The sequence below is a fragment of the Sorex fumeus genome, unplaced genomic scaffold, assembly GCF_029834395.1.
Source record: "Sorex fumeus unplaced genomic scaffold, SorFum_2.1 ptg000265l, whole genome shotgun sequence".
In the NCBI taxonomy this organism is placed as follows: domain Eukaryota; kingdom Metazoa; phylum Chordata; class Mammalia; order Eulipotyphla; family Soricidae; genus Sorex; species Sorex fumeus.
Window position 1 is genome coordinate 35,648,351 of NW_026606322.1, and position 22,220 is coordinate 35,670,570.

Sequence of the window (22,220 nt, forward strand, 5' to 3'; positions counted from 1 at the left end):
AACTGGTTGTGATCCAGAAACTAAAATAATAAATAATAAAAACATAAAGTGGGACATTAATTTGAGAGCCAATGTTCATCTGTCTGTCCTTCCTTCCCTTTTCTTTTTTTCTTTTTCTTTCTTTCTTGAACCACAGTAAAATACAGTTACAAAGTTGTTCATGATTGGGTTTCAGTCATATAATGTTCCAACACCCGTACATTTCCCAGTACATTTCCCACCACCGATATCCCTAATTTTCCCCTTACACCTACCTACCCCTTCACCCTCGTCTGCCTCTGTGGTAGGCCTCTCTCTCTCTCTCTCTCTCTCTCTCTCTCTCTCTCTCTCTCATTATGGTTTACAATACAGATACTGAAGTGTCCCTACTTTAACATTCAGTTCTTGTCCAGAGTGATCATTTCTAACTATTGTCATACTGGTCCCTTCGCTATTCTAACTGCACGTTGCCCTCCACACACTTCCGGCAAGCTTTCAACCTTGGACCAGTCCTCCTTGCCTTGGATGTCAGCCTCATACTATTCTTTTGATACATCCCACAAATGAGCACAGTCATTACCTGTCCCTCTCCTTCGAGAGCCAGTGTTCTTTCCTTTGGGACCGAGAGTTTTCTCAAATCCTCGTTTGGCCTTTTCCTCGCGTGTAAGTTCCTAGTGAAAAAGTGCCTTTCCCAGATTTTGTGTTTCCTTTCTTCATCTTAGGCTGGTGGAGCCCCTGGCCTTTTCTGAGTTTTCTCCTGTACTGCAGCATTTCTAGATAGATCCAAATTGCTCCTAGGTTTCTGGCCCCTTTGACTAAGAAGCAAAAAGCCCGCCAAGGAGAGGAGAGAGGAAGGGAAACGACAGTCGGTGACTGATCTTGGCTTCCATTGACCTCTGATATAATTCAGTGACTTAGCGATTAGAATTTGATTCTCGCTGGATGATACAACTGTGCGTACAACTTTTATTTTTGTTTTTCAGGTTTACTGGCATTCTCCTGCTTGGTTTCAGTAAGATTTGTTGTGATTCTTCAGAGGCTCTTCAGCTCTCCACTCTCCTTCAGACTGCCGCCTCCATTTATTTGAGAAGGAACATGGTGTGACTGCAGTGGCTTTTTTTTTCCCCCTTTTTTTTTTTTGCTTTTTGGGTCACACCTGGCGATGCACAGGGGTTACTCCTGGCTCTGCACTCAGGAGTTACTCCTGGCAGTGCTCAGGGGACCATATGGGATGCTGGGAATCGAATCCGGGTGGGCCACGTGCAAGGCAAACGCCCGACCTGCTGTGCTATCTCTCCAGCCCCTGTAGTGGCTTTTAATAAGGAACTTGATCCTGTCCAGAAAGCCTTGTGGACAAAGATTAGAGAATATAAAACTAATGAGCAGTAAGTGGGTGAATAAACATGTTATAAGACTCCCAAAACAAACAAATAAACATAGTGAGAGATAGTACAGTGGGTAGGGCACTTGCATTGGCCAACCTGGGTCACTACCCCAGCCAGCACTTATGGCCCCTTGAGCACTACCAGGAGAATTCCTGAGTGCAGAGCCAGGAGTAACCCCTGAGCCTCTCGGTATGTGGCCCCAAAACAATTAACAACCAAAGCTATAATATTTTGAGATGGTAGTAGAAAATTTCTTTGATATTTAAAAATGTTTTGAGACTTTTGCTGAACTGAGCCTTCACACAGGTTGACTTAAGTACTCCAAAAGAAGATGGTAAACATATAGGACCATAAGATATAGCACAAAGGGTTAGAGCATGTGTTTTGTAGGTGGAGGGCCCGAATTCACTCTCTGTCTTCACGTGGTCCCCAGGTACCACCAGGTATGGGGGGCGGGGGGGTGGCTATGATGGTAAGGATTTTGACTTTTCTTTTTTGTTTTTGGGTCACGCCTGGTGAAGCTCAGGGGGTTTTCCTGGCTCTGCATTCAGGAATCATGCCTGGCAGTACTCAGAAGACAGTATGGGGTGTTGGGGATTGAACATGGGTTGGCTGCATGCAAGGCAAATGTCTTAACCATGTACTATAGCTCTGGCCTCCAGGATCTTGATTTTAAAGTCCAAAATTTCTTATCACTTTCCAAAAGAGAATCCCATTAAGTCTATTATAATTTTATTATTATTCCTTTTATCATCCATCTATTATCCATTTATAGTTTTATTATTTCATTTATTAGTATAAATTTATAAGATCCTAGAAATCACTTAGGAACTATATTTAAGAAAATTGAGGTCTCCCAGACATCAACTAACCTAAGGTTAAGAAGAAAATATAGGGGAAGAAATACTACCAAATATTCTAATTCAACTTGGTGTGATTTCTGTAACACAATTTGGGGAAAATTATACATTTTTTTTCTTTAATGCAGTTTTTTTTTCTGGTTTTTGAATCACTCCAGAAATGAATTATTTAGCTTGTTTTCATACAGAAGCTTTGGAAATAGGTATCCTTTTTTTACATTTCACCACCAAAAGTTGGGAAGCTGCCTGTGGACAAAACTGCTGTATTTGCAAATAAAGTTTTACTGCAACATAAACACGTCCGTTTTATTTGTTATTGTCTGTAGGATAACATTGGGTTTGTCCTTTCAGCCTTGCCACAGGGAACTTAGTTTACCTTAAAGCAATGTCCTTTCTGTATGGACACAGGAAGACAGTTAATATTATGCTTTGAAACTTGGGAGTTGATTGACTCCAATAATATTTACTCCTGGGCATCTGCTCTCTCGACTCAGTTGCCCTTAGTTCCTAGCACCCCAAAAGTAGGGTCCTGACAGGGACAGAATGGACCTAGGGCAAGCTGTGAGCTTTCCTGGCATCAAAATGGGCCAGGCCAAAGTGCCACAGTACTCAACTATAAGTTGAGAGCATGATCATAGACAAATGCTGTCATGATCCAAAAGTAAGGATGAGACTAGGAACCTGCTGATGTTAGGAAGACTAACGTGGCCTGAGGATTATGGTCTGGAATATATAGTGAGACGTCCTCAGGAAGAACCAACTTTAAATTGATATATCTTTTACTGGCAGAGCTTCCTGCCCCTGCGCCTGGCTGTCCTCGCCGGGGCCCCTTGGAGGGGAGCAGGTTGAGATTTCCTCCCCGCCCCGACCAGGGCTCCGGCAGCCAAAGACCTCTAGAACCAGCCACCACCATACTGAGACCACTCTCCACAAACATGAAGGTACCAGCAGAGGAACAAAGGCATGTGGGTCCCGGGGCTGAGATCTCCAAGCCTACTCAATCGGGGCTGAACATCCTCCACCCAGATCCTCCAAATTCCAGTAGACGGGGTCACACCCACCAACTGGCCCTCTGGCGCCGTGTAATCCCATCAACGGCCAAGACTCAGAGACTATAAAACCCAGCTCCCGGAAGCGACATCTTATTATCTCATTCCTACTTTGGACAAACTGGCAGGCTACCGAATGTAACCTGCCCACACAGCAGTCTGGCAAACTCCCCGTGGCGTACCCAATATGCCAAATACCAGTAATAATGATGGGTCTCATTCTCTTAAAGAGCCTTGAATAGAGCACTTTCCTAAAAATCTCAGGGCTAGGATGAAGGAGACGTTACTGGGGCCTGCTCGAGGCAATCGACGAATAACAGGATGGTTGTGATCGTGATTGTGATCTTTTACTGTGCTCATACAGAATGACATTGCTAGAAATATTAGAAGTAGATTTACTACAACTATTTACTAGCTGAGAAAAAAAGAAAGTGACACACCCTGGATGGGATCCCGTACCCTTAAGCACTTAAACAGATCTAGTAATCCAGAGTAATGTCTTCACAGAGATTTTATCCTTGAGTTAATCTCCTGGAGGAGTGGTCTTACCCCTCTTTGTTGATTTGTCAATGTTCAACCCACCTTTGTGTCACCACCCTATGTGATTGTAAGAGGGAGGAGAGAGAGTCAGAATCCAGGGGGCAGAGTCAGAAGTGAGAGCAGGTTGGACTTCAGAGAGAGAGAGAGAGAGAGAGAGAGAGATTGGAAGAGACCAGAGGAGAGACTACAGAGACAGTCAGATAGAAGAGAGCACAGTGGCACACAGAAGCAGAGCACAAAGGAGGAGCCATCCCAATCCAGTCCATACACAGTGGCTTGAGAGCACCGGATGCGGGCGGAGAGAGAAAGAGCGTGGGCAAGGCACCAACAACTTACATCACCTCATCCCCTCCTTGTGTGTAAGATATTTTTTACAGTTGCCTCTGACAGCTTTTGTATTACAACGGCAGGATTAGAAGTTGTACAAAGTACCATAGAGTTTCATGGCTTAAAATAATCTGTCTTTATAGGAACATGTTCACAGGGTCTAGTGAGAATCAGCAAATGCCACAAGCACATGGAGTGTGGGGTGGTAGGAGATGCTCAACAGACACCCTCCCGGTCACCCTCAAACAGCGACAGAAACCAGCAGTTTCAGTTTGAGAGCCTAGAGATGAACTGCAGATCGGTGCACAGTTAATTTATGACAAGGGAGTTGTATGTTTACAGTGGAGCAAGGACATGTTCAGCAAGTGGTATTGGCAAAAATGGATAGCCATGTGCAAAAACTGAGGCTAGGTTCATATCACACCATATGTTAAAACTTGATTAAAAGTGGAGATTCACCAGAATCTAAAATGCCATCGAGGGGCTGGAGAGATAGCACAGCGGGTAGGGCGTTTGCCTTGCATGCAGCCGACCCAGGCTCGATTCCCAGCATCCCATATGGTCCCCTGAGCACTGCCAGGAGTGATTTCTGAGTGCCTAGCCAGGAGTAACCCCTGTGCATCGCCGGGTGTGACCCAAAAAGCAAAAAAAAAAAAAAAAATGCCATCGAGGAAAACAGGCAAAACTGTCCAGAATATGGACCTGAGTGATGTCTCCAAGGATTTGATTCTGATGGCAAATATAAAAGTAAAAACTAATAATAGGATGGCATAAAATTTCACATGACAGGAGAAACTTGGACTAACAAGAACAGGAGAAGAGATTCACACATCATATATGGGCCAGTACCTGAGATTCATAAGGCACTCATAAAACTCAATAAGATTAACATCAAAAATGGGAAGATGAAAGATACCCAGAGTCTTATATGATGTGTATCAGCTGAAAGTTTTGTCATGTTAAAGGAATGAAAATGAAAATGATAAACATTGGAAATGACTGGTGTTGGCAGGGATGTGATGAGAAAGGTACTCACATTCACTGATAGAAAGGTCACCTGGTTCAACCTCTAGAAAATGATGGCAGCTTCTTCAACCAAGAGTAACACATACTACTCCAGAACCCTAACTTCTTGGGGTCTAATCCAGGAACACAAAAAGTAACTTGAAACATACTTACTCCTATGTTTGTTGCGTTGCTGAGTAAAATGGCCAGTGACACATGAATAACTGAAGGAGTGTCACATCTCCAGTGGACTGCCATGTCATTGTAAGAAAACATTCAGTCTTGCAGTTCATTGTAACTTGGATAGAACTGCAGGTATTGAAATCAAAATTGCTCTGGCCCCAAGATATATATTTTTTTCTTTCTGGATCACACCCGGCGATGCACAGGAGTTACTCCTGACTCTGCACTCAGGAATCACTCTTGGCAGTGCTCAGGGGATCATACGGGATGCTGGGAATCGAACCTGGGTCAGCTGCGTGCAAGGCAAACGCCCTACCCGCTGTGCTATCTCTCCAGCCCCCCCAAGATATATTTTTTTAACGAACTCTTTTCTCTTCCCAAAAGATTAATTTGCTGGAAAGGAAGTACAGTGGGGGTAAGGTGCTTGTCTTGCACTCAGCCAATCCTGGTTCAATCCCTGATAACTATGTAGGTCTCTGAGTACTACCAGGACTGATCCCTGAACACTGAACCAGGAGTAAGCCCCAAGTACCACCTGTATGCACCCCACCCCCTCCCACACAGACACGCAAAAAGTTAAATATACACATATAGCCCAATATTCCAGCATTGACTTTAAATGAATAATAGAAAAGTAGCTTGATATGGGGGAAAGGGTGTATTTGAAAAAAAAAAGTATACGTATTGGAAGGTTTCTTCTACAACGGTATAAATATACATTAATGCAGGAGTTAATAGAGTACAATGCAGATTCATATAAAGTGAGTTTGGGCTTAATTTCTTTCACTCATTTTTTATTCTTACATTCACAACTTATAAATCATGGGCTGCAAAGATTCTATAAAGGGCCACAAATGAAATATTTTAGGAGGCTCAAATACAATAGGCAGGGCATTTGCCTTGCACACAGTCGGCCTGGGTTTAATCCACAGCATTCATATGGTCCCCTGAGCACCGCCCCAGAAGTAATTCCGGTCCCCTGAATGCCACCCCAGGAGTAATTCCTGAGCCCTGAACATCGGTGGGTGTAACCCAAAAGGCAAAAAAAAAAAAAAAAAAAAAAAAAAGAAAGAAAGAAATTTAGGTCTTGTGAACAAATAAGTAAAAATCAAGGGTATTATGCAGAGTTTTACAAAAATCTTTTTCTGAAATTTTATCAGTGAAATGTAATTATTATGACGATCAGGTCTTGTAAGTATAAACTCAAATAATGGATTGCTTTTGGGAGCATTACCTTTTGTCAATTGGGGCTCAGTTCTATTATCAAACAGACTGGAATGTCCATCTGTGTAGTCATGAGCTTGCAGGTCATAGAAAAACAGGTAGTAGGGCTGAGTTGGTTCATAGGCTTTACTTTGCCAACTCCTATTCAAAATAGAAGTTCAAAAATATAATATGGTCCTCTTAAATCAACTTTCTTCCAGGTGAAAAAAATAAGTAGAATTTTTAGTTAATGAACTACTGTTATACAAGTCAAATTTCAATGTATTTTAAATGAATCCACTTTTTTCCTTTCAGTATGGATAAAATTTGACATTTTAAAAGCAAATTACCTGTGTTACTTTCACTGGTGACCAGCAGAGGGCCTCAGCTGGATTCCTTTAATAAAAATCACATTAGTTGTGTGGATGGAACTAAAAAGTGGATCTACAGAACCAAGTGCATCTGGAGTGGGCAGATAGGAGTAGATGGGAGGGGTCTTTGAGACATTAGTGGAGATAAGAGAGGAGGCGAGGTGTTGTAACGATGAAACTGGTTACATTATACTTGACCAGATTGGAGCATCATACAAAATTAACTTTTTTTTTTTCTTTCTGGGTCACACCTGGCAGTGGTCAGGGGTTACTCCTTTCTCTGCACTCAGGAATTATGGGATGCCGGGGATTGAGCCCAGGTCGGCCGTGTGCACAACAAGTGACCTACCCACTGTACTATCACTCTGGTTTCAGTAACTGTTCATACTTCAAAGTTGAGTTGTTTTAAAGACTTTCTTTGAAAGAATTCATGGAGGGCCAACACAGATTCAATCTCTGGCATTTCATATAGCCCCCCAATCTCCGCCAGGAGTAATTCCTGAGTGTAGAGTCAGGAGTAACACCTGAACATTGCCGCGTGTGACCCCAAAACCAAAAATAAGTAAAATTCATAGAAACATTTAATAAACAAACCCCTTTGAGTTTTATTTTAGTATTTTTTTTTTTCTTTTCGGTCACACCTGGCGATGCACAGGGGTTACTCCTGGCTCTGCATTCAGGAATTACTTCTGGCAGTGCTCGGGGGACCATATAGGATTCTGGGAATCAAACCCGGGCTGGCCACGTACAAGGCAAATGCCCTACCCACTGTGGTATTGCTCCAGCCCCTATTTTAGTATATTTTTGTACTTATATTCCAAACTTAATCTCACTATAAAGCAGTACAGCTAAATTTTTTCCATTCTTTATATGTAACTGTAGCACTGTCCTCCGTTGTTCATTGATTTGCTCGAGTGGGCACCAGTAACGTCTCCATTGTGAGACTTGTTACTGTTTTTGGGCATATTGAATACACCAGGGGGAGCTTGCCAGGCTCTGCCATGCAGGCGGGATACCCTGGTAGCTTGCCAGGCTCTCTGAGAGGGGCGGAGAAATCAAACCTCGGCCGGCCGCATGCAAGGTAAATGCCCTTTCCGCTTTGCTATCGCTCCAGCCATGCATCAAAAATTCTGCTTTATATTTTTTTAAATATTTTTTTAAAAAAGTGGTTTACCAAGTTATGCATTATACAGTTGTTTCAGGCATTTATTGTTCCAACACCACCAGTATGACCTTCCTTCCACGGTTGTCCCCATTTATCCTCCCAACTCTCACCTGTCCTCCTTAGGCACATAACAAATTTACTTTATACTACTTGTTCCAACAAAACTTTTTAACAAATAGCAAGTTGAATGATCAGTAAATAAACAAGAGCAAATTTGTGATTGATATATGATTTTAACCTATGTAGTTAAGAAAAATAAAACCCTTTAATACAATATAGTAAAATGCTTATTCTCATTTACATAAGTAAGTTTTCAACTCTGGGATCTAAAGTATGTTGCATTGGGGGTATGGTGCCGCCTGCAGGTCAATCTGTATCTGTGAGGCGAGTGCATTAGCAGCCTGATGGCACCTTCAGACTTCTAGATACCCCAACATTGCTGCTGTGCCTTTGGCCAGACCCCAAAAACTTGGGGCCAAGTTTACCAAGAAAGTACACGACCAAAAGTTAGGTATGTGGGAGACACACCCACAAACCACCTCCGGCTCAGCTATATAATTGGAGGCAAGGTCTCTCTGGTTCCTGTTCAAACTGCTTAATTAACAGCCATGATCCCAGAGACTCAGAAACAAATCTCGAAACCCAGCGGCTTTTGGCAGAAATGCGTCCAGACCATGCAGTAGGTTACTGTCGCCGGGCCACCCCAGGGGGTAAAGGGTGTTGTCCCTGCGCCTGCTTCCTCCTGGAGGCTCTGTGACGGTCATCCTCAAGAGGTCATTGGACAGTCAGGTTTGGGCCCACAGTGACGAGACATTTTGGGCCTCAAGGGATTGGGGTAGAGCCCGTTCTGTCCTCCCCACTCCAACGAAACCCCAAGTCATCACCCACGAACGGCCTTTCTGGTTCCTCATCAAGCTGCTGAACAACCATGGTCCCAGAGATCCCAGATCGCGGAACCCAGCAGGTTTTGGCAGAATCCCTCCAGATTTAAGTGTTAAAATTTCAGAATTTCAAAATCGCACAGCCACTACTGCAGCCACATGTTATTCATAACCAGCAGTAGAAAACAAATTGTCTACTGTTGCCTTTTCAGCAGATCTGAGTGTTGGGGTAAAATCTCAAATAATAATGGTGGGTCTGGTGTCAAAATAGTGAATGTGATCAAAATAGAGAGTAATGTGGAAATCATCTGCCCCACAGGTAGGGGGAGGGTGTGGGATGGGGGTTGTTGGGGGTGGAGAATTGGCACTGGTGAAGGTACGGGTGTTTCATTGTATGACTGAGACTTAGACCCGAAAGCTTTGTAACTGCTCTCATGGTGATTCAATAAATAAAATTATAAAAAATGGAAAAAAAATAAAGTATATTGCATTAAATTTTTTATTTGGATTTCATTATGGTAGTAATCATGCCTTACCTTCATTAATAAAACTTTTAAAGAAATTCTGTGCTAGCATATTTTGGAATTTGCATGAAATAGGTAAAGGCCTATTTATGTAAAATTTTCCCCTGACACCTTATATAAGCACTGTGGTTTGCAAACTTGTTCATGATGATTTGTTATAGGCATTCAGTATCCTAACACCAATTTCACCACCTTCCTCCCACCATTGTCTCAGATTTTCCCAACCACCCCTCAAGCCTGCCCCACAGCAGGCTCACAATATTTTACATTGCTTGCCATCAATAAATAGCTAACAGAATGATCAAAAAATGTTTCCTTAGAAGAAAATCAGTATAAATTGTTGTATCTCACCATGTAAATCCTTGTATGAGGGATTACCAAAATGTTGTTACAGATTAAGCCTTCAGTGTTTCTGTTTGGTTAGTTGAGATTGATGAAATTCTATGTTACATTCCATCCAATCTGGTGTGTTACTACTGGATTATCAGTGTTTTTGAGTTTGGAAATGTCACGCAGATGCTCCAGGAAGTCAAGAATTTTTAATTATGGGCGATACGGCTGAAGTTAAAATTTTAACTTAATTTTAACTGGGAAGAGGCTTTGGGATATGGAGGTGACTGCTACGCCTTCCGGAAATACAAGAAGGTGGGGGGAGGTGGCCCATCCCGACTCCAAGAAAACCTGGAGATTCCAGTCTCAAAGATCTGCTTATCTGAATTTTCAGCAAGTTAGTTTCTGGGTGAGACTCAGTCCTAAGACAATGGAGTCTGGCCAGAGGAATGGTGGTGATTTTGCAATGTCTCAAAAATCCTACTTTAGACACTACATTCTCAATAAACTTTATGGAGTTCGACAGATTTTCAACTATCAGGTAATTTTTTTAATCACTTAATCACTTAATCCCCGTTATTCATCGATTTATTCGAGCGGGTGCCAGTAACGTCTCCATTCATCCCGGTTGCGTGCTAGCGTAGCCCAATGGTATCTGTTCATTTTAGGAACATGTAGAGCCTCAAACCGATCATTTAGGGTCTTGACGAAGAAGTCTGACCATCTTATAGGTGGGCGTCCACGTGATCTTTTGATGTCTCGTGGAATCCAATCAGTAATGGCTCTAGTCCAGGGTTGTCTGTAAACCTCATTACATGTCCAGCCCATCTGATTTTTGATGTCTTGGCAAATGAGACAGCGTCCCTGATTCTTGAGCGTTGACGAAGATCAGAACTCCGGATTCTATCTCTCATTTGAGTGAATCGTGATATTCCAAGCATAGTTCTTTCGATTCCTCTTTGAGAGACCCGAATAGCGTTCTCATCCTGTTTTCGTAGGGTCCAGGTCTCTGAGGCATATGTTAATGCAGGAAGAATAGTGGAATCAAAGAGATGTGCTCATAGCTGGAGGTTCTTTGTCCTTTTAGTTATTTCTTCAATGCTCTTGAAGGCATTCCAAGCCGCTCTCTTCCTCCTGCGCAACTCAGGTGCCAGGTCATTCATCATGTTGATTTCTCGACCTAGGTATACATAACTGTTGCATTCGGAGATGGTGGTTCCGCTGAGAGCGAATGGAGCGTCAGGAACAAGGCTGTTTCTCATAAACATTGTCTTCGTAAGATTCAGCTGTAGTCCGACCTTTCCACATTCACGGTCAAAGTCGTTCAGCATTTGTGCCGCTTGGTTGATGTTTGTTGTTATTAGAACGATGTCATCAGCAAAGCGGAGGTGGTGTAGTTGCCGACCATCTATCTTCACTCCCATGTTTTCCCATTCCAGTCGTCGCATGATGTTCTCGAGGGTGGCACTGAAGAGTTTTGGTGAAATGGTATCACCCTGCCGAACCCCTCTCTTGATATGGATGATTACTTCTTTGTAGAATGGTGAGATCTTGGTAGTGAATCCGCAATAGAGCTCATGAAGGATCCTGATGTATTGAGTTTGTACACCCTGATTGGCTAGGGCTTCCATGACCGCTTCCGTCTCAACAGAATCAAAGGCCTTCTTTAAATCAATGAACGTTAGACAGAGCGGCATCTTGAACTCCCAAGATATCTCAATGAGCTTGGTTATTGTGTGGATATGGTCGATGGTACTGAATCCTTTTCGGAATCCAGCTTGTTCACATGGTTGTCCTTCATCTAGTGTTCTGCTAATCCTGTTCAGGATGACTCGAGTGAATAGTTTGTAGATGACAGACAATAGGCAGATTGGGCGATAGTTGCCAATGTCGTGGATGTCTCCTTTCTTGTATAGTAGTACAGTCCTGCTGGTTTTCCATTGGGATGGAACCTTGCATTCAGACAGGTAGCGTGTGAAGAGTCGAGCCAATGTATTGATGAGTACTGATGGTAAGTTCTTCAGGTGTTCAGGTCTGATCTTGTCTGGGCCAGGTGCTCTTTGTTTCTTTACCGACGAGATGGCATGTTGGATTTCGGAAGGGAGAACATTGGGAACGACATATCCATCATGTGGTATGTGGTATGTGGGCAAGTGGATGTGGCTATTAAAGAGATCTGAGTAGAAGTCATGAATAATCTTCTCCATTGCCCTTCTGGAAGATGTGATAGATCCATCATGATGTCGGAGGGCAGTCATCTTGGTTTTGTAGTTGGTGAAGGACAGGCGGGCATTACGAATGTTTTTCCCAGCTTCTGCTGCATCTACCAGTACTGCTGCTCTCCTGTTTTTGAGGTCATCCTTGATGGCTTCTCTGCACTGTTTTGCCAGTTCGGACGTTCGCTTGTGGTTGCCTGAGGCACGTGCCAAGCCACGTTGGCGAATAAGTTCAAGAGTGTTCGAAGAAAGACGGTTTTTTGTGGTTATCTCTCTCTTGGCATTCCTTGCACAATCATGGAGGTGCTGAATCATTCGATCGTATTCCTCATCAATGTTGTCAATGACGGCATCTTCCCATGTTGCCTCAATAGAGCCAAAGAAGCCAAGAAGCTCCCGGGAGAGCACAAGGCAGAGGAACTTTTTTTAAGTGGGAATAAAAATGAATGCATTAAACAAAATATAATTTAAAGAAATCTCACCCATTCACATGAAACTTTGTCACAAAACAGGCATTTGGAATTATAAGCTGTCTCAATTCAAAGAACTAAAAACCTTCTCGTTCAAGAAGTTTTTATTACTCACATTCCTAAATACAATGATGCTGTTTGAGATTCAACATCTGAACACAGATTGAACACAACGCTAGTAAAATCTATCATAGATTTCAACGAAACATCATAAAACTAGAAACCAAATTGTACCTGGAAATATACAATTCCTAGTACAGAAAACCATGGTGATCCCATGTGTTGACTTGGCTGAAAATAGGGCTAAACAGCATGGTAGTTAACTTCTATTTTCACTTGATCCTTTACTCTCAATTGATGATTTCCCTATTTTTGGTACTTTTCCAGTTTCTGTTTCAGAGGTGAAGGTATCAGCATCTAGAATCTAGGTACTAGCTAATCTAGGTACTAGCTATTCCCTTACGTGGAAGAATCTCAAAATTCCACATGATGAACTATTTTGGGGGTGCGGAGTGTGATGGCTGGGACCACACATTCAGGTCTTCCTCCTGCTGGTGCTTACAAGAACCCGGGTTGGCTGTGTGCAAAGCAAGCACCATATCCACTATCCACTTTGGCCCCGTTACATGAATTTTAAATTCAAATCTGAGCACATGCATTCAGAATTCTTTACCCTTCAAATTCTCTTTTAAACAAAGGTCACCGAAGAAGTGAAGTAGAACAGTTCCATTTTAACATTTGCATCCCTGATGCCCTGCATCCCCAAGCAAGCCTCCCATACGCTGCCCTTTATCTCCATACTACTCAGTAGTTCCTGGTGGACTGTAGAATTCAATCTCTGCAATATTTTGGTGTGACTTCCCCAGCTCAGGCGTTAAGTTCAAAAAGGTGGGGATCTTTATGTATTCAGTGATCTGTCCCAAGAACAATGCTGGAAATATATGTAAGCAGTCCACATTAGGATGCATTAGATAAACCATTTCTACACATTTTATTTGTTTGGTGTCAGTGAGTCTTAAGAGTCAGTTCACTTAGGAAAAAAACAAGTTGCAAACATTTTCTAATAGAATTCTGCAAAGGTTTTTCATAGGTGCTGTAGCACTGTCCTCCCATTGTTCATCCATTTGCTCGAGCGGGCACCAATAACTTCTCCATTGTGAGACTTGTTACTGTTTTTGGCATATCGAATACACCATGGGTATGTTGCCAGGCTCTGCTGTGCGGGCGGCATACTCTCAGTAGCTTGCCGGGCTCTCCGAGAGGGATGGAAGAATCGAAGTAGGGTCAGCTGCATGCAAGACAAGTGCCCTACCCACTGTGCTATCGCTCCAGCCCAATTTGAAATTTTCCCATAGGATAGGAAGAAAATTAGGAAGAGTACACCAAGAGGGTGTGTGTGTTGTATCTACATAAATCTACAGAAGAATGTGACTTTTGACTAAAGATTATTCCTAGGATCGAGGAGTATGAACTTTCAGAAAATGAGTGTGGGTGTGTATCTGCTGGAAACTCAACAAAATATGGGAAGGAAGCCTATCTAAAACGTAAGACTCCGGAAGGTCACCACCCATTCATCTTAATCAACAGAACAGAACCAAGTTTCCTCAGATAAGTCCCTCAGCACACATTAGTCTTTGTAGCGTAATTGTAAACACATCTGGAAAAATTCTTTGTCATGCTAACCCTCCTTCAAAATCTGCCTGTTTTTCTTTGTCCTTTTCCATTTCTATTATCTTTTTTGCAGTTTTTAGCAATATATATGAAACTGAAAAATAATTGGAAACCATATTTAACAAAAAGAAAACCCATAAATTCTATCTCAGAGAAATTATGGCTGACTTAATAGATTTTCATACATACTTATGCAAACTTTTGGTCACGTATGTATATTTATAATACAACCTGGAATAATATAATTAAGGCTCATCTATCATAATATGCACTATCCTGAATAAAAAAAAATGTCATTAAGAGCTAAATAGATAGTAAGCAGTTCTAGTCTCGCATCAACTGACCTGGGTTTGATCCCTGGCACCCCATATGGTTCTGACTAGGAGTGATCCTAAGTGTAGAGCCAGGAGTATGCCCTGAGCACCACTGGGTACAGTCTCAAAACAAAGTCATTAAATATGATTCAAAACAAGATCAAACAGCAAAGAGTTTAATAAGGCTTACCTCTGGTCAAAACTATTGTACTTGTAATTTTATTACTCTGCCCCCCCACTCCCCAAACACATACACAGACACACACACACATTAAAGACTTGATTTACAAAGCTGTTCATTTGTTATAGGCATTCAATATTCTTTATTTTTGAAGTAAAACATTTTATTTGGAGGGTTTTTGAAAGTGTGAAGGAGGAGAGACATAGACAGAGACAGAGAGAGACAGAGGCAGAGAGACAGAGAGAGTATGTATGTAACGTGCTCAAGAGAGAATGCGGGCTTCTCCAAGGGCAGAGAGAGCCCCTACATCCCAGCATTAGACAGGAAAGCATGAAAGTACACATCCCAAAAGGGAAGATGCAGGTGACACAGGGCTCAGGCACCACATGTGCTTGGCCACGTGGGCATAAGCAGCACATGGACTCAGGTAGCATATGGGGGCATTCAATATTCTGACCCCAATCTCACCACCACTGTGACTTTCCATCCATTATTGTCTCCATTTTTCCCAACAACCCCTCAAGCCTCCTCCTGTAACAGGTGAACAATCATTTATTTTATGTTGCTTCTTACCATAAATGACCAAGGGAATGATCAAAATTCACTTCAGTAAGAGAGCATTTTGTGAAAATTGTTGTATCCCACAATGAGTAAATTAAGTACTTGTCTGAGGGTTTACTAAGCTCTTGTTGCTAGTTGAGCCTTCTGTGGATTTCTGTTAGTAGAGATAAGTTGGCGTTTACATTCATTCCCATTCAATCTGGTGTGCTCCTACTGGGATGTAATGGTTTGGAGATGTTCCTACAGAAAATCCAGGTTTAACTGGGTTTACACACAGCAGCTCCCTTAAGTACTGGATGTGGAGGAATTGTGGGGGAGGTTCCCACTCCTATTCAGAGAAAGCCTAGAGTTTACAGCCAAAAAACCCTGGTATAGCTGAAACTTTTGGCAGTTTGGTATCTCTGCACTGTGAGGTGGTGGAATCCAGTTGTAGGCATGGGGTCAGCTGTTGGGGTGTGAGTTCTGCAGCCGGGGCTTCAGCAGAGCAGGGATGTGGTTCTTCCAAGGTCAACCCAGGTCTGAGAAATTTGTGTGGCTAGTTAATCTCGTTTGAGATTTACTCATGAGTCTCTGAAGCAGGGCCTATAGCTGAGCTCACGTGGCAACAGTGGTAAAATGTGGGTATTGTACTTTTGAGATAAAATAAATTGTGAGGGCAAAAAAAAAGGGTCTAGAGAAATAGGACAGAAGGTAGGTGACTGTCTTTCACACAGACGACCCAGATTTGATCTCCAGCCATACACAGGGTCCCTCTGAGCCCTGCTAGGAGTGATCCTTGAGCACATAGCCAGGAATAAGAAATTTTGGGTGTGGCTCCAGACCAAAAACAAAACAAACAAAAAACTGACACTCTTAAAAAGCCTGAGTGAAGTGTACTTCAAAAATATTTACACTTAGAGGTTTCCATTTGGCAACCAGAAGCGGTTGGCAGACAGATACTGGATTCCATCCTCTTTGCTCATCCTGTTCATACAAAAACTAAGATTCCTTTGAAGTTCCAGGAAAAGTTTATTTAACTGCAGTAAATTTCCTGTAACAAACCTTAGCAAGCTACATTGAGGCAGTTAAGCTTGATACCACAACAACATTTTAAACAAATCATTTTAATGTTTTTTTTTTTTGCTAAGCGATACAAATAAAAAAATTGTATCTGAACAAATATTAATTTTGTATTTGAACAAATATCCAAAGAAGACCACTTCTTCCACATTAGATTCGAAGAAGCAGGGCTGAAGGGTCTCTTTTGTCAGCTATCAACAGGTTCTTCAAAATTAGAAGTGGCTCTACACCAGATGAGGTGAGCACAAAATAACACCAAGTACAACCTGCTCCTTTCATTGACTAGTGAGAACAGAACTTGGCTGATCTGAGACTATCAAATCAACATCAAAGCATAAAATAGTGTTACACCTCTGGAGAGAAAAAAGGGTCATGCTTTTTTACGGCATCACTTCTTTAATAATTCCTGTGTACCCTGTTGATAAATTAGTCTTCTACGATGCTAGCTTTTTTACCTTTGGGGGGTGGGATGAGGGCAAACCTGGCGATGCTCACGGGGCCATGTGGGACGCCGTGGATGGAACCTGGGACAGCAGTGTGCATTGCGAGTGTACCACGGTATTGGTCCGACCCCAGATCCTGCCAATGATTCTGATTCTAAACAATTATTTCCTGAAACGTTCAACCTACCCTTTGAAAGCCTTTTATCCCCTATCAATATGCAAATTAGTGTCCTCAGAAAACTTTGCAGTATGACTAACATTTCTTGTGAGTTTGAAATTAATCTACACTTTTTAGATGAAATGATGATGCTTCATGCTCCCTAGAAACCAGCCGAGGGGGAACTCTCAGCAAAGAAAAACAAAATTACCTTTGTTCTGTCCACATCATATTTTTTTAACTCAAATGACTTCAAAGAATGTCTATTTTCTTAAGTATGCACAGGCTTCATTCCTTTGAGGCAAACATTAGTCCAATCTGAGATTGGAAGATTCAAAACCAAGATAATCAGTTCTCCCTTTTCTCAATTCTAGTTTTCTGCAAGCTAAGAATGGCTTTTCAGAGATTGCTTAAATTTTCAAAAAGCACTTTCAAAATTCTATGGAAAACAGCAGTTCAGAAATTTTAATTAATTATATCATATATATATATATATATACACACACACACATATATATATAACACTGTAGCACTGTCCTGTAGCACTGTCCTCCCATCGTTCATCGATTTGCTTGAGCGGGCACCAGTAACGTCTCACAACAAATTGTGAGACTTGTTATTACTGTTTTTGGCATATCGAATACATCACAGGTAGTTTGCCAAGCTTTGCCATGCAGGTGGGATTCTCTCAGTAGCTTGCCAGGCTCTCCAAGAGGGGCGGAGGAATCGAACCCAGCTCAGCCGGGCCGGCTGCATGCAGTAGAGCGTTTGCTACTCCTGATGTATTCGATATGCCAAATACAGTAACAACAAGTCTCACAATGGAGACGTTACTGGGCCTGCTTGAGCAAATCGATGAACAAAGGGAGGACAGTGTTCATATATATATATATATATATATATATATATATATACACACATATATGGGAGGAAAAGGGGTCTCAAATACTGAAAAATTATTTAAATTGACAAAACTATGAACACAAAACAGATAATAGGGCTTAGTTTTTTAATAAATGATTAGAATTTCTGGTATTTGAATAATTTTTTTGGTCACTTCAATTTCTTTCTCCCAGCTGCTTTGGTTCTTAATTCAATTCAAGTTTAGCTTTCAGTTAGACAAAAACAGTTAAACTGTGTGGTCCCTAATGCTGAATCAGTTTAAACCTATTTAGAACCCTTCCTAAATTCAATTACAATGATACACATTTCCAAAGTTGTTTATGACTGGGTTTCAGTCATACAATGTTCCAACACCAGTTCCTTCACCAGAGTACATTTACCACCACCAATGTTCTCTGCTCCCCCGCCCCCACACACAAACACACACACACTCTAGGGCAGGCACTTTTCTTCTCTCTTTTAGAACAATTTCTAAAGTTTTAAAAAAAGATTTACAAAATTTCTACCCTGATTTAGCCTTTCAAGTCTTAGAACCGTCTACGGCCATACCACCCTGAACGCGCCTGATCTCGTCAAGTCTTAGAACTGTTTTATATATTTTAATTTGTACACAGTAGTTCTTTTAAGGAAATAAAAATGTTGGCTGACATCAGCATTACACTAACAGATGTTAGGAATAGATTTGATTGCTTTCTTGACTCATTTCTTTTCCAGAAATTAGTCAAATAAGAAAATATTGTCATGTAGATTCTTTGTCTGAGGTCAACAATTGTTTTCAAGATAGTTACAAAACATCTTGAACAGTTATGAATATGTTCCAAAGTAGATAGCTAAGTTGTGAAACTAATTGTAAGGGATCGTTGTTTTCGTAACTTTAAGTCAAGTAATTCCCAGTCAATGAAACCTTTTGCATTTATTTCCTCCCAACGAAGGAATAAAAGCTTTTACATTTTCTATCACATATCTATGATTGATAATCTAGTCTGACTAAAAATATTTATCCAACCTCTCAGAAGACATCTGCACTCTTATGTTTATTGCAATGCTATTCACAATAGCCAAAAATCTGGGAACAACCCAAGTGCCTAAAAACGGCTGACAGGATAAAGAAACCATGGTACATATATACTATAGAATACTACTAGGCTATAAGAAAAGATGAAATCATTTAATTTGTTGCTACACAGATGGATCTGGAGAGTATTATACTGAATGTTGGTCAGAATGAAAGACACTCAACTCTCTCCTATGAGGGACGTAAAGAAACAAAGTAGGACTATAGGAAACTTACCACGTGGGAAGAAAGTGAGTGGGAACGGAAGTGGGGGAGTTGGGATGGGGGGGGGCAGTGATATACAGTGGGACACTGCAGGACTGTGTTATGCATGAAAACCATCTATTAGCAGTTTTTTTCATGCCTAAATACTTTCATTCCCCCTCACCCCCTAAAAATTCTAAGTGGTATTTATGAAAAAAAATACATACGATGTACAATACTCAGTGGAGGTCCAGAGCAATAAAATAGTGGGTAGAGAGCTTGCCTTGCACAAGGCTGAGCTAGGTTTAATCCCCGGCATCTCACATGGTCGCCAAGCACTATCAGGAATAATTCCTGAGTGCAGAGCCAGGAGGAAGCCCTCAGCATCACTGGGTGTGATCCGCAACCCAAAAATTAAGTGATCAAACCAAAACTCAAAGAACTTATGGCCCAGTGAATAACGCTCGGCCATATTCTAAAATTTATATTGGAAACTAAATTTTTATGTACCATAACAACATTCATCTATGTCTTCTGACAAATTTTGGTTTCACCTTCAGTGACTTCAAGTCTTCATCTCTTTTATTCTATAGTTTCACTACTGCTACTAGAAGTATCACTAACAGGATCTTTACATAATAAAATACATCAATTTTTTTTATACTTCAAAGTCAAGTCTTCGCTTTCACTCAGGTGGAAAATTCTCATAATTATTTTCTCCATGTTTCTATCGACAAAAAAGAAATAATTTAACCACAAATTATAGATGCACATTTTAAGAAACAAATTTAACACTATCAATGACAAAACATCTTATATAACTATGGAATTTATATACTCTCAACAGAACTGTGAAAGTTAAAAGAAATGGGGTGGAAGTAGTAGGCAATTTTCATACAGAAAGAACTAGAGATTCTCCTTTCCTGGAAACTGGATTAAATAGAAAGGCAAGAATAGGATGGGAAGATATTGAACAGGACTATGGTGGCATTTTCCAGATATGCCAAGAATACACACTGGAGAATGTTTAGAAAGCTATCATACCACAATGAATTACAAAGTGTAAAATGCTGTCTTATTTATATTAAAATTTAGCATTATGTTCGCATCTCCATAACCAAAATTTGAAAGCATTAGAAAACCTAGAAAAATTCTCAGAACGTTGGAAAAATAGGAAAACATATGGTTAAATAGCCAGTCATTAAAGAGATTGTCCTAAAGACTTATAAACACAGCAAAAAAGGGGAGACCTTTAAATAAAATGTCTTCTGTACTTGAACTCCCCCCCCCCAAAATTACATATACTGACTCTCAAAACCAAAAAGAAGGAATTCTGAACACTTTTTTGGGGTGGGGTTGGGGACAACAAATTAAATGTAGTCTCTGAACTAATCTTTTGCTTTCAGTTGTCTAAATTTAGCCTGGATGCAGTGGAAAGATGCTTTGGGAAACTGTCCAAATGTTTTATAACAGAGCTTGAGCAGGTTTTAGGCCTTTCTGGTACCGATTCCACAGCATCCTAAGTAAATAACTTCAGAAAACAGGAGAATGTTGCTTGGTGCCTTTCCTCGTGGGTTCCCCTCTGATAGATACCTGGTTTCTCCCAGATGAATCTAACCTGTGGTTCAAATACTTCACAAACCAGAACTGAACGTTCTGGAAGAAAAGATAGTGTACTGTTTACAAAGTCCAGGACAGTATTTTTCCCTAACAGGACAATAAAAGACACATAAAGAAAAGCGTAGTTGAGAAGTACCTGCAGGACCAACTGCAGTTTCCCAAGAGGACAAATACTCTCAACAGATGAAGAAATGAAATAATCTTTGCTGGGGGAATAGGGAAAGATGGGAAAGGGGAGAGAAAAAGTGCTCTTGCAAGTCTAGAGAAAGTCTCACATGACCCCAAAAAGAGGGTCATTGGTGATGGTAGAACTTTCCATCAGTTTCCCTGTGATGCCAGTGTGGTCCCTGGGGTGACTTATGTGAAGTGGAAAGGAGAAAGATAGCCACGCTTCCTCCTGACCCACCTCTGCCACCCTGGGACTGGCTGGGAAGGCGAGGCCTGATCAAGGAGGACTGACCAAGTCTGGAATTAGCACAGGCCTCAAGTCTGGCCAGCCCACTGGGTAGCCACACCTGACGCCACTTGCTCTGCACAGCAGGGTTAATCCTTACCACCAGATTTCTCAGAAAGCCCTGGACTCAGGTTGGGGTGTGGAATTGCTCTTTACAGGAAAGTCAGTCCTAGGCCTACCCCAGGCCTTTTGGGGCCTTCGCCTTTCTCACAGAAAACAATTTCAGGAGGAGACCAACAGTAAAGTAAAAAACAGATTTTATTTGGAGGAAGGGGAGGGAGGGAGGGAAAGAGAGAATAATGCATTCAAGAGAAAATGCAGGTTTTTCCAAAGGAGCAGAGAGCCCTTCTCATCCCCAGGCCTTCAATACCTAATACTGGGTTTTTTTTTTTTTCCCCTTCGCTTTTTGGGTCACATCCAGTGATGCTCAGGGGTTACTCCTGGCTCTGCACTCAGGAATTATTCCTGGCAGTGTTTGGGGGATCGTATGGAATGTCAGGAACTAGAACTCAGGTCAGTCGCATGCAAGGCAAACGCCCTACCCACTGTACTATCGCTCTGTCCCCTAATACCGGCTTTTATGTGGATATTCCTCAGGTAGTCTTGGCCCGAGTTTCCTGCAGACAGAAGAGTTATCTGACACCAATATAAAGGAAAGGCTCTTCCTTTCTGGCCCTCATCACAGTCTTTGTCTTTGCTGAAGTCTGTTCTCTGTGTAGGTGTGGGTGGGGTGGTCCAGCTTCCTCAGGGTCTGTGTTGGCACCAGGTGAAGGTTTTTATCAAACTTTAATTCCTATACTCACAACAGGCAGGTGGGCATTTTGCAGCCTTGGGATACTAGTTTTGTTCATTTCCAGGAATTTCATTGCCACCGGCCCTCTTCCCTCTCTACCTGCTTGCCTCACTATAGGTCTGAAGTTTTATAAAGATCGAAAAGAAAAAACTCAGTAAAATAAATTTTATTATTCCCTTCATATATTCTTTTTTTTCTTCTTTTTTAAATATTTATTTATTTATTTTTATTAGTGAAACACCATGAGGTACAGTTGTAGTCCCTTCATATATTCTTGTGATGCCCCTAACTCCTCAATCTTGCCACTTAACCGGAATA